Source organism: Apteryx mantelli, chromosome 8 (genome assembly GCF_036417845.1).
Source record: "Apteryx mantelli isolate bAptMan1 chromosome 8, bAptMan1.hap1, whole genome shotgun sequence".
NCBI classification, from domain to species: Eukaryota; Metazoa; Chordata; class Aves; order Apterygiformes; family Apterygidae; genus Apteryx; species Apteryx mantelli.
In genome coordinates, this window is record NC_089985.1 from 37,835,010 (window position 1) to 37,847,688 (window position 12,679).

Here is a 12,679-nt window from a genome sequence, read left to right on the forward strand (position 1 = left end):
CAGCCCAGCGCCCGCGCGTCTGGGAATAGCGCCGCGAGCCCGCCGGCACGCCGGGGCTGGGAGCACCCAGCTGGCCCACGATCCAGCGGTTGCGGAGGTCGTCTTCGCCATCCGAGGCTTCATTAGGAAGCCTCCCTGAGCTTGTGGCAAAACCTGTTGATTGTAAATGATCCCACTTAAAATTCCCTGGGTTAAATTCACTTATCCTCTTAAAAGCGAGGGGAAAGAAACATCTGCCATTTGTAAAGGCAAATGAAAAAAAAAAGGGGGGGCCTTTCTTGTACTTAAAGGGAAAGCGAGGGTTATTGAAATTAAAGTTTTATATTTCCATTTACAAGACCCTCAGGCTACTTATGTTTACGTTCTCCTAACAAAGTGACTGTACTGTTAATTGATGCATGCAACAGCACACAAATAAGTCAGAATCGTGGATTATTTCTTAAGGGAACGGCCACTACAATTATCCGTTGTCAAGTGTGAACTGAGTATGTCACCGGCGTCGAGAAGTAGCTTCTGTGCCTTTGTCAATAACCTGCAAGAGCTTTAGTTATAATAATTAGATTAATTGTTTACTCATAAATGCAATTATTGAATTGTATTTAGTATGCATAGAATTGCATACAGTATGCAACAGCTATCTTCTTAGGGCTCAGTTCTTCATCCATACTCGAAATTCCTACAGCAGACTGAATTTTTTTCTTGATATAGATTTACTGGAGTAACTGGATTTACAGTAGCAGTGAATTTAGCCGTACATTTTTGGAGCCCTACTTCTAATGTCTCCAGGTTTTCACTGACGTTCGGTGTAAGCTGGACCAGGCCCCTGGTGAACAGGGAATGCAGCACTGAAATAATCTATATGAAGGCAAATTCTACTTGCAGTAAAAATTGTTGTTGTCCAGATTTACACCTAACCGCTATCGGTAATATTTCAGAACACAACAATATTGAAACAGCAGCTGGGTTTTATTCATTTAATATTTGCATTATTAGTGAATGAGCTCCTTTTAAGATTACTCCTATAGTAGGAAAGTGGCCAGGAACTAGATGCGGCACCTTGTAGCTTTATAGCTTTATAGCTTCGGGACGCGACTAAAGTTGCACAGCACGCGGCCGCTGTCCCCGGGGCCTTGCAGCGGGGTTTGTACATGTTCACATGCAAGACTAAGCCAAGACAGCGAGCCGCGGTCCGTTTGCTCATCGTTGGCCGTGCGTTAGCCGAAATCGTTCCCTTCTAAACGGGGAAATCGGAGGGGAGTTTTGTGCCGCCCATCAGGTGGCCTGACCTGGAGTCACGAGTTCAAACTATCACCAGATTTCTGGGAAGTCCAGAGCTGAACCAAAGCTTCCCCGTTTGAGGCTAATTTTAGCCCCGCCAGCTGCTCCTCGTCCGGAGAAAACACCGTCGGCGGGGCTGCACGCGAGGCAGAGGGTCGCCTCGAGGCTCATAAACATCCAGTTTTGCTAGAAAAATCAACTGATGATAAATATCATCCTGATGGGGCGTTTTCTGCTCTTCAGGAAATGGGGCATCCGGATTTAAGCAGACCAGCGGGGTCGTGCTTCAGTCACGTGCCACGGGGACCCACGGGGTAGGGGCCTCCGCGGCGTCCCAAATCGTTCGGGGCTCAGATGGCTTTGATTTGGCAGCCACCTTAGAGCCCAGGCCGTTTCGACAGAGACATCTGTAGTACAGCCAGGTTTCACAATCCTGGTGTTTCTCATTAATTTGATTTAGCCGTCCTACGTCTTGCCGGCTCCTGAAATTATCTGATTACGGGATTTCACTTCGCATTATTAAAAAAAAAAGAAAAAAAAGTTTCAAATGTCATGATTATGAAAAAGGAAAAGTTTCAAATGTCATGATTATGGAAAAAAAAAACCCTTGAAATGTGACCTCATAATCTAATCTGAAAGATCAAAATGCAGAAGTTGTAGCAAAGAAAGCCTTTTCATTTAATCTTAAGATTTTCTTAAGGCCAAATCCCATGATTCAAAGGAGCTTGATTTATGATTTTTGGACACTTGGGATCGGTAATACTGTATGTGCCATGGTAGTAATTCCTGTCTTCAGTGGCCTCAAAAAAGAGAATAATAGCACCATCTACTGCCCGTCTTCAGAATTTGCTCGGAAAACAGAAAAAAACTCAATTCCATGAAACTAGTTTCAGTGGGTCACGGCTCTCATTTCCCACAGCCTTATCGATGAATTGTAAAATGGTCCGATATAGCGTTTATGGAGCAAGTGGAGTAAGCTTGGACTGCGAAGTAAAGAGCAGCAGCTTACTTATGCGGCACGGACGTTAATCATTAGAAATGCCACTCCTGAATAATACACGTTCTCCTGAACTGGTCGCATTAGAAAGGGTTTCAGTATAACAGTATTTTTCATATATTCCCCTCAAATCCTTTCATGTGTTTATTAGCGCAGCCTTAAAGCGCTCTCTGCATAATTCACCCTTCTGTGCAATTCGTACCGGGCAAGCATTTTCACAGTCAACAACAGCTAATGAAAGAGGTGGTACATCGGCCAGCAGCTTCAACACCGGTAAAACCCGAGTCTGTGCTCTGCCCTGGCTACCTTCCAGAAGTTGGTTTGAAAGTCAAGAATGTGACATGTTTTAATTATGCTTATAGGCCAGGATTTAAATGAAAGCCCCGTTATAAACAGCCGTCTCAGAGGAAAGGTCTACGCTCGAGTTTTTAGCCCCGAGTTGATTACCGGTTAACTCAAGGTAGTTAACACGTTTGTAATGTCTCGTCTGGACACTTCCCAGGTGTTTGTTCCAGGACGCAAACATTCGTGGTTTATACTGTAAGCAGGTACACCTACATTTTTCGGCCCGGACTGATTTCTGGTCGCAAACTATCTAAATAACCCAGTTGAAAGCGCTCAGCATCCAAACGAAAAGAGAAAGAAAAAAAAAAAAGGAATTTTTTCCCAGGTCTAGACCGAGCCATTTTACGGGCCACCCGATAGCTCTTGGCAGAGCCTTCGGAGAAGCGAGCGTCAGGCTGCTGACAACGCGCGGAGCGGGGTCCAGCAGGTGCGGGCGTTGCAAACCTGCGCTTCGGGGGAGCCGGAAAGCCCCCGCCAAGCTGAGCAGGCTCGAAGGCGCCGTGCGTGGGCTTGCGGCTCTGGAGCAGGAGCCAAAGTGCCTCTGATGGAGGCAAAAAGCTGGGGAAGCAGGCGGAAGCTTTTCAAAGACCTCTGCGGAGCAACAGTAGGGCTCATCAGGATGCGAAGTGGCTCAACCAAAATGAAGTGCGTGGCACCACGCGCTGTGGTCCCCGTGTTGGTCTGCTCTTGCCCAACTCCTTGCATCATGAAGGAGGAGATGCTGCAGGGAAGGGCTCCAATACGCCTCTCCCTGCCACCTCACGTGAGCCGCGCGGGTCGGGCCGCCTATTTGTATACAATGCTTAAGTCCCTGGGCTTATCTGCTCTGAAGTTTCTATCTCGATAATTCATTGTCAGCAAGCTTGAAGTATTTGACGTGTTTGCAAGGGGCTAACCTGGACCCTGCCCAAATATTTGCTTCAGCGCACAAATCTGGTTTGCTCTAACCACAGCCTTGGCTTGATCCCTTCGTGCTGCGCCGACCATCCAGGGAGATGTCAAGCGGCTGCAAAGCCTGCTTCTGCTGCGGAGGAGGTTTGCTTCCCGCGCACGGGGCGCTGCAATGGCAGAGGAGCCCCTGGCCACAAGAAGGGGGGGGAAAGAGGTTTCCTGGGGGTCGCCCAGAGCAAGGCTGCACCCCACGGTGCCCTAGCTGAGCCAGGACCCCGCGGCGTTACGGGCATCAGCCCCTCGAGCCGTCCCGCAGTGCCGTCCCCCGGGCGCCGGATCCTGCACTGAGTCCTGAAGAGGCGCCGCGTGCAAAAAACTCACCAACAATCTTCCAAGCGTGCTCTTCGCTGCCATTTATCTTGTCTAGCGCTCCACTGCAGCCTGGATTTACGTGACACGTACCGAATAGATTCACGTTGCTCTTCACTGACAGCATCCTGACACTGTTTTCCTTGAGAGCCCTGCCAAAAACTATCAAGCTTCTTACAAAAGAAGATCGTTTTATAGATCTGAAGAGGGATTTTTCCCCCACAACTCGCCCTCTAAATACTTTCATATAGGCTGTTTGATACTGCAGTCAGAGCCAGGCCCAAAACTGAGGAGTAGGGGGATCCACATTTTGGGTGAGTAGCACATTACACAGCTGGAGCACCCAATTCAAGTCTGGATATGAAGCATTTTGTTCAGGCCCTCTGTCTATGCACAATATCTTCCCGAAGCATCTTGCATTATAGCCCTTTTTACAGCCGGGAAGACTCAAGGCAGGCGCACTCCCCTTTGCTGCATGCATTTCCAGGGGACACAGCTAAACGCTTTTTCCTCTGAGTGCACAACCCTTCCTTTCGGCTCCACTTTTCTGTGCCAGTTAAACGTTGCTTGGGACGTTGGACTCTGCAAGGCTGAAGAGATGTCTATGAAGAAGAAATGCCACTGAAATAAATCATGCTCAAGATAAGATACTGATCTTAATACAGCTTAAGGGACTACACACGTGCATGCGGCTCACCTTTAGACCATAGCGTCGTACCACCAGAAGGATGCTGCTGTTCTCTCTGTAAAGCCATTCAGAATCGTGGCAATACGTATCTTCCCTATCTTTGGCTTTGTTTTGAAAAGGCTAAAGGAATACTTGCTTTTACTGGTGTGTTTGAGCATAACTCTTCTTCTAGCCTCAAGGCAAAATGAGAAGTAAATTACTCGTTTTATTCAAAATAGTGATAATGCTCACACCTTGGGACAAGCTGTTGGCTTCGTGGTTGATCTTTCCACCTTCACATGAGGCCTGAACGCCTTTATGGAGGACGTGTTGAAGATAAACACCAGGTATTGGGTCCATACAGGAGAAGAGGATGGAGTTATGTGGCTTGGGCTATAAGGGAACTCAGCCCATGGAATTAATGGTCTCTTTTGCTCTTCACAATCTGCAAATTTGCTCTGAAGCAGGGATTACGAAATAACCGAGGGTAAATCCCTTTAAAATTGCCAGTAAATGTCAGGAAATACGCTTTAAACACACAAAGGCATGGATTCATTGACGGTTGTTGCACAACAGATCGCAAACTGCTCGTGTGCCCCGTCACGGGCCACTTTATCTATCTCCTTTATGCAGCCCTGCCAGCGCCAAATGGTCAAATTCAAAATCCTTCCTCTCTTGCAAAATCGTGAGATTGTTTTGCACTGCTGAGATACCAAAATGAAAGAAAAAGTCCCCCCACAAATGATGCATTCGGAGTTCACTGTAATCTGTCCTCAGCTGCCCATTTTCTCCAACATTTTCCTACTTCTGGATCCACTTCTGGTAAAGCTTTCCTCACTCAAAGACCGTTGTGCTGTGTTATTTCTAGAAGCAGTTACTGTATAAATTACGCATCCTACCTGAAGGCGAGAGGTGGAAGGGACTAAAACAGGAAAAAAAAAAAAAAAAAAAGGAGCAAGTGAATGCAGTAGCTTTTGTTAAACTCACAGGGAAAATAATTCTATAAAAGGGTGCTCCTGGTTCTTAAAACAGCTTGGCAGCGGGCCACAGCAAGAGACCCTTTTGCCGATGTCAGGCGGGGGAAGCGAGGACGGCGCGACGGGCCGCCCTTAAAGGAACTCAGCCCCGAGAAAGCAAAGGCCCCTCTGCCCTGACCGTCCCTTTAATATCACCGATTTAAAAAGAAAGCAATAAACAGGACCTTGCTTCAAAAGTCCCGTGGTCCACAGAAATTAAACCCGGCTAGTCCACCAGCAGCCAAAAGACTATTATTGCTGTGCCTTCTTGTGCAGATATGATCTAAAGAAAAACACACATCTAGGTCTAATAATAATAAATAATCAGGCTATTCATACAGTCCGCTGCTTACACGATGGCAACTTTCCCATAATTGTAGGTAAAAGAAACGGGCACACAAGCAGCAGGCTGTAGCAACTAAGTATTGCCCAGTGCTGGGGTTGAAGCTATTTCTTATAGGTACATATATTTTTGGTAGGAAAACTATTTCAAACTCTAACAGAGCCTCGATAAAGCTCTCCTGAATCGCTGCCTGCAAATGTGTTCACACTGTTGGAAGGAAAAAAATAAAAAATAAAAATGTTTGAGCACAAAGGTGTTTCAGAGGGAAAACAGGTTTTTTTTTTTGGGGGGGGGGGGGGCGGTCCTGAGGCCTCTTAAGGGTCGTCCTTCGAATGCAGCTGCGGCTCGGAATCGCACGTTGCTTTTATCGGCTCGCCAAGCCCAAGGGCTGTGAGCACTCAGGGCTCCGGGAGGAGGGTTAAGCAAGACCAAACGCACACGAGCAAACGCAGCCACGCGGGCTGGCAATGCACCTCGACTCGTGCGCAGAGCCATCGCCCTCCACCGAATATCCCGGGATCCCCCCGGCACAGCGCCCGGAGCTAGGCTGCAGCCCCGAGCTGGCAGAGCCTTCTGCGCCGTGGCTGCGGGAGCCACCAAAATCACCCTCCTCGTCCTCTTTTTCGCCATTACCATCTCACCGCCGGGATTGCATTCAGGAGTCGCAGCTCTCCGGCTGGGATGCCATCTAGTGCTCAGCGCCGAGACTGGAGGAGCCTTCGCTGGGGCCAGGAGCTGCCTCGCTCCTGTCCCAGGAGCCACCACGGCCCTGCTGGCTTTGAGCTGCTGGATCACACCAGACTTTTTTTTTTTTTTTTTTCCCCAAGACCTCGCTGGGATTTATATGTGCTTTTGGTTGACAGAGCCTCTTCTTGCCATTTCCTTCTCTTCATCTTTTTTGTCGCTATTACTCTTAATATTGTATAACTTAAGGGATAAGCAAACATAAGGCAGCGCAGACTCCAGAGGTGGGATTCCTTCAGAGAACAACATCTGCTGTGATCGCCTGGAATCTGTTTCTAATCAGCGCAAAGAAACTGGCACTTCCAGGAAACAACTTAGCCGACTTATAAGAGCAGGCTACCCTAGGGTGGGAAGTGCCTATTTCTCATCATTTGACTGTAAAGAGAACCAAAACAGCTCATACAAATGTAGCCGCCTCTTTGGGAGGTGGCATGAATCCACCCTGCTGGTTCTGAGGGAAAATTTGGAGACATTTGCACGAGCAGCATGGTGAATTCAAACAGAAAACCTTTCTTTAGGGATCACCAGAGGGGGAGCAAAGGCAAAAAAAAAAAGGTGGAAAATGTCCTGGCACTTGAAAACTACACAAGAAATACAAACTGCCACCAGAAAGCAAGGAATAAAGAAGGACTAAAAAAACTAGAATTTCAGGTGCTTCGCAACTTCTTGCAGCCAAGCCCCCTGCATCATTCTCTCCAGAAGCTCCTTCTGCCTGTAAATACTCTTTTCTCGCTATATGTCCTCAAATATACAGAACTCAGAGCATTAGCACAAACTGCAGTCTCAGATGCTATAGGCCCCGCGGCATTGCCAAAGAGCGGTCGCAGGACGGTTTTATTCTTGGGGAGATGAACTCCCCAGAGCCCCGTCCCCCAGTGGGGGATTTTCCCGCGTGATCTCCCTCCTGGCCTGGTGTCTCCTTGGAGGGCGGCTCTGCGCCTCCTGACCATGTAGCCGCAAATGCGGGACTGCCGCTTGCGGGGACGAATGCAAACCAGCACTGCGCCCGTTCACTCGCAGCCTGGGCAAGAAGCGTCTCTAGAGTTGCCGAGGCTGGAAACCTCCTTCCTCCTCCTCCTCCTCCTCTCCGCCCCTGCCGCCAGCCCTGGGACCAGTACTCGGGCGTGCTCTCGGTGCTCTGCAGCCCCAAGGCTCAGCAGCTGAGAGCCAGCTCGGGTCTGTCTCACCAAGCCGAGGTCTCACCTCGGCATTGCAATGTAGACATATCCTTAGGGCACGTCTATTCGGCAGGCTCCAGCTCCTCGGCTCCGGCTCGGAGCTGGCAGGGTGCAAGTCAGGTCAGGTTGGGGAGCTGCAGAGCTGCATTTCGGTGCGAGGCAAGCCACAGCTGCCTGGGCACCGCGCCACGCTGAAACGGCTCCGCAGCAGGCACCCAGCTCAGGGCGAGAACGGTGGAGTCTGTGCAGACCTGCTCCGGTCCCGCTCCCATCGCCACAGCTCCCGCCAGCAGCGAACGCTCCTTTCCCGGCCTCCACCGATGTCTCTGCCTGCAAAGGCAACGTTCGCTGCAGCGAGGCCAGCAGCAGCCTTGCAGCTCAATGCCCTCGCGGGAACAGGTGAGCTGTGCTCACGTTTCAGAGGTGCCAGGACCGAGCCTGCTCTTGCAGAATCCAAAATAATTCACTTGCAGGCTTTCTGTTGTTTTATTAATTTCTGTTTTTCATCTGGAATTTCAAATGGTGCAATTTTGAGATCAAAGACCTTTCCTCGCGCTAATGGCTCCACATAACTCTCTGCCTGGCCTTCACACTGCATGGGAGACTCTGCCTCAAGGAAAGACCCGAGACTCTTGATCTCAACCAACATGAACTATTTCGTGGAGAAGATAAACTAGGCTAAATTTTGCTTTCAGTCATACCTATCCAAAGTTAATTGGCTTTAATGTGGGAAAAATGTACCTATTCAACTGATCTTATCCAGATCAGGCCCATCCCTGCTCTGCATATTTAAGAAATCCCATTGGATGGTGCTGTCCACGAAATAACTGCAATTGCCTCTGGCCCGAGGGGAGAGAGAATAGAGGGAGAGTGTGTTGCATGGACAAAAAACAGAGGAGGGTGTGAGGCTCATGAAACCATGGCATGACCTTGCACAGACCAACTTCTACCATAGCTCGTGTTGTCACTCGTGTCCCAAAAGTGCAGCACCACGAATCCCACCAGCCATGCGGTCTGGGTGCAAGGGACAAGGCTAACGGAGGAGACTGAGGCTTTGAGCCTGAGCCAGTGTGGGAAGCGTTGTCCCATGATGTCCTCTGACTCAGGAGGGCTCATCCAGGGTCCATGTGGTCATCTCACCAGTTATAATCGAATGGGAACATGGTCTCTGCAGGCACCTATGAGATCCCACCTGAGGGCACAGGAGACGAGCTCAAGATGTATTATATTACCTGGACCTACTCTCCAGACTTGGGCTCTCCTTAAATGCAGCACCAAAGCAGCCTGCAGAACCCTTGCTTTTTGGCCTAATTTTACTTTTCAGCCCAGCTAATGGAGACAAAAAGCCCAGACGACCACTACGCTGCACCTACAACCTGGGCTGGCTAGGACCTCGCTCCCTTGGGTGCTGGCTGGGGCCACACAGGAGCCACAGGGGTGCAAGTGTCAAATAAGCTCGATGCTCTTTGCATCTGTTACTTGTTCATTTGATTTGTCCGGGAAAAACCCTCAGCTGCCGCTTGCTCTACTGCAAATGCGGCTGGATATCATCTCCCAGAGCTGGATTCCAGGCTTCCTGCCTTTATATACGACCCTACCTAGTGGTGCTGCAGTTTTAAAAACTATTCAGCTCATCTGTTTTGTCAGCGCCAGGCTGGATCTGTCTCTGATGTGTGACAGTTCATGAATCACCGTGAATCAGGAGCAAAACAGCTTCCTTCAAATCTGAAATGAGGTGAATCTTTTTCTCATAGACCTACTCCATCATTCCTCATATACAAAAGAAAGCTCACTCTTTTCCTTCTTTCATGTCATCTAGCAAGCAGAAGCACCTCGGAGAACCTATTTTCCTATTAGAAACCATAAGGACATTTGTTGTGCACACAGCCATTTGATTTATGTGTTGCTGATAAAACGCAGGCTCTGCTTTAACAAATCAATAGAGCAGTGCCCTTCAAAGCCCCCCTGAGCAAAGAACTTCTTCATGTTGGATGTTTCCTTATCTAGTCTTTCATACTTCAACATTCCTTCATTTAAAACACTGATAATTAAAAATGCAGAAGGGAATGATCACAAGATTAAAGACTATTAGCAAAATAATTAAAATAGTAACAGCATTACATTACAGGGAACAATGTGCATACACTTCCTATTAACTAACTGCATTGCAGTAGTGCTTAGGGTTGCCAAGCAGTGGTTCACAACTTGACTGTGTTAGGTACTATGCCAAAACAAGGCCTGTTCAAATATCTTACAAGCTCCCTACAGGATGGAGAAGACAACCTAGAAGATGTCTTAATTTCCAGTTTCCCTGAGACACATCCCTAAGCTTTATTTAGCTGTTAGTGAATTCAAAAGGTTAATAAAATACTGCCTGAAAAAAGAGAATTTCAGAGCTCTATTCTTTGAACTGCTCTGCGTTTTATAAGAGTGCATCAGATGATGATACATCAGTTAAAAATAACCGTGAGATATCAGGCAAACACAAGAACATGCCCTACAAGTTTGGATGTCTTAAATACTGGAATGCCTTCCGATCACACGTTACATGATGAGTCCCACTTTTGCCATTGGAAATGGTGCATGCACCAGTAGGGTGTTTTGCTTTGGTAGGGTTTTATTTTGGAAAGCTGTCTTAGCAGACACTGCTCTGTCTTTATGTTAGAGAAGACAGACAATGATCTGTGTTTTGCAGTTGGAGGAGAATGTGATTTGAGGTTTCTTCTGGAAGTTAGTTCTTGTGGGGTCTTTCTTCCTATAGCAGACCCGTAGCAAACCTGCAATCACCAACCCTATTCTTGATAAAAATAGGAAAACGAGTACTGGACTCCAAACAGAGAACAAGCAGCAACAACTTGGGACTCCTTTCACCTAAGAGCACCTCGCTAGGACTTAAGAAGCATGATAACTGCCATAAGAGTAAAAATTGCCTGCACTTTACCATGAGATCTAACAGCATCCCGCATCATGACCCTGTCTAGAGTGTTGGTTCCTACAGACCAAACAGAGAGAAGGAGTTTGAGGCACCAGCTGGATATCACAGCTACTCTACAAGAACAGGGAAATGGGCAATATGTATGTGGTTCAGTATAAAAATCTGGCTATCTGGTGTTATTGCATTGCACGGTTAAGCATGAGATGGATCTGATTTTTATTTCTTTCTTCTCGGCAGAGCACTGCAAAATCAGCTTACTTAAACTACTGGAGGGGAATCACTTCGCAGTAGCTGTGAGGTGCCTTAAAAATTGCTAAAATAGCCATTAGCCAATAATACCCTAATCATATATACTGTTTTTCACCCATATTCTCAGATCACTTTACAATGGAGGAAAGCAGCAGTACCCATCGCTTGCAGGGAGAATTCAGGCACAGAGAGGGAAACAGAGGAAAACGGACGTGGAGCAAACATAGACATCAGCCTCAGAAATAGTGACCCAGAGATGCAAACTCTTTTCCCAAATAACCTAAAAATTGTCAAAAACGTATGGTTTACTATCCAATAAAGGCCCTAGCTCAACAACAAACATATGTTCTTTCCATACAAGAATAAGATGAGAAAAAGTGTGATTGCCCAACGGCCCAGAAGCTTTCTCCAAGACTCAGATTAATTTTTCCTTTTTCCCTTCAACCTTGTCCCCAACACAGCTTTGAGAGGCACATGTAGCCACATTTTCCACCCTCATCCTCCCCCAAAGAGGTTCAGCAACAACAGAGAAGACCGTCCCAGCTCTTCCTCACCTGAAGAGTTGATATGCACAGGAGTAGGAGGCCACTCAGCAGAAGAACATCCTTGCAAGTGAAAGGAGTCTGAAAAGCAGGAAGAGGAGCTGAAGGTTAGGATGATTTGTAACCATAACCAGGAAAAAGGGAATTATAATGGCATAGAGATCAAAGGAGGGAAATATGTTGGGAGGGGAAGAAGGTACAAAAGATAGCAGGATAAGGGCAAGGTGTGAGAAGAGTTGTGGGCTTTTCTTCAAAAAAACAGACAGAAGAGGAAAAGGAAAGGGAAAGCAAGGGATTGGTGAAAAAGGGCCTAAGAAGGGAGAGGGAGGGGGGGAGTGTGGGCAGAGAGGGGCAATGGGATCAGAGAAGACACCCAAATGGAAGAAAGAGGCTGACTGGCACTCTAGAAAGAAGATAGAGAATAAAAAGTCATTGAAAGTATAGTCAAATGAAGGAAAAAGAGAACATGACCTGGAAGTTAGAGAACCAGGATGCAAGAAAAAAGTGAGGAATTTAACAAATAAAATAAAAAAGCCCTCAGTATTAGGATGCACGTATTTTCTTGAGCTAATCCCTCTACCCTCACTTGCCCTAATATAGGCATAAAACAGAGCCTGAGGGAGTGCATGTTAAGGGAAAGGCAAGGCCTATCATAAGGGCTGAGAAGGATCAGAAGCAGCACATTTTTCTCCATAGCCTCTCATATTTTATAGCTCCACCTCATCAAAGTACATGATCATACATGGTATAACCTTCAAGAGGTGAGTTTGTTGGTTGCCCTACATGGCATGCTGTCAATCGCTGGGTAAATCACTGCTCTTTTGATTTCTGCACTGCCTGTGTTTCAAATGAGACTCTCAGCCACGGCTGCTGCTCGATTTCAAAGCGGGTTAAATAGTTTCCCAGCTGATCTTTGGCCACAGTTCCTACCTACTCAGCTCAAAATAAGGGCCAAATCCGAACTGGGCTCTGAGCCTTCTGCTTCCAGTATTACTTGATAAGCTCCTTTTGTCTGGGACAATCTTCAGATTTATCTTCCGCTTGTCCCCCATCTCGCGATAGCAGCCGAACTGTAAGTGTCGTTGCTGAACATATGTGACGCAGGAGGTCTTGAAGCCTGGTGGG

At 47.4% G+C, this 12,679-nt stretch overlaps 1 long non-coding RNA gene across 1 annotated transcript; it reads right to left on the minus strand.

Annotated features, from left to right (window-relative positions):
• Nucleotides 1-637: 637 nt before the first annotated feature.
• On the minus strand, nt 638-12,019 carry LOC136992567 (uncharacterized). Its single transcript, XR_010884933.1, has 3 exons — nt 11,567-12,019; nt 7,854-8,158; nt 638-1,787 (listed from the first exon to the last, which is right to left on the minus strand). It is a non-coding gene; the product is annotated as an uncharacterized lncRNA (long non-coding RNA).
• Nucleotides 12,020-12,679: the final 660 nt, after the last annotated feature.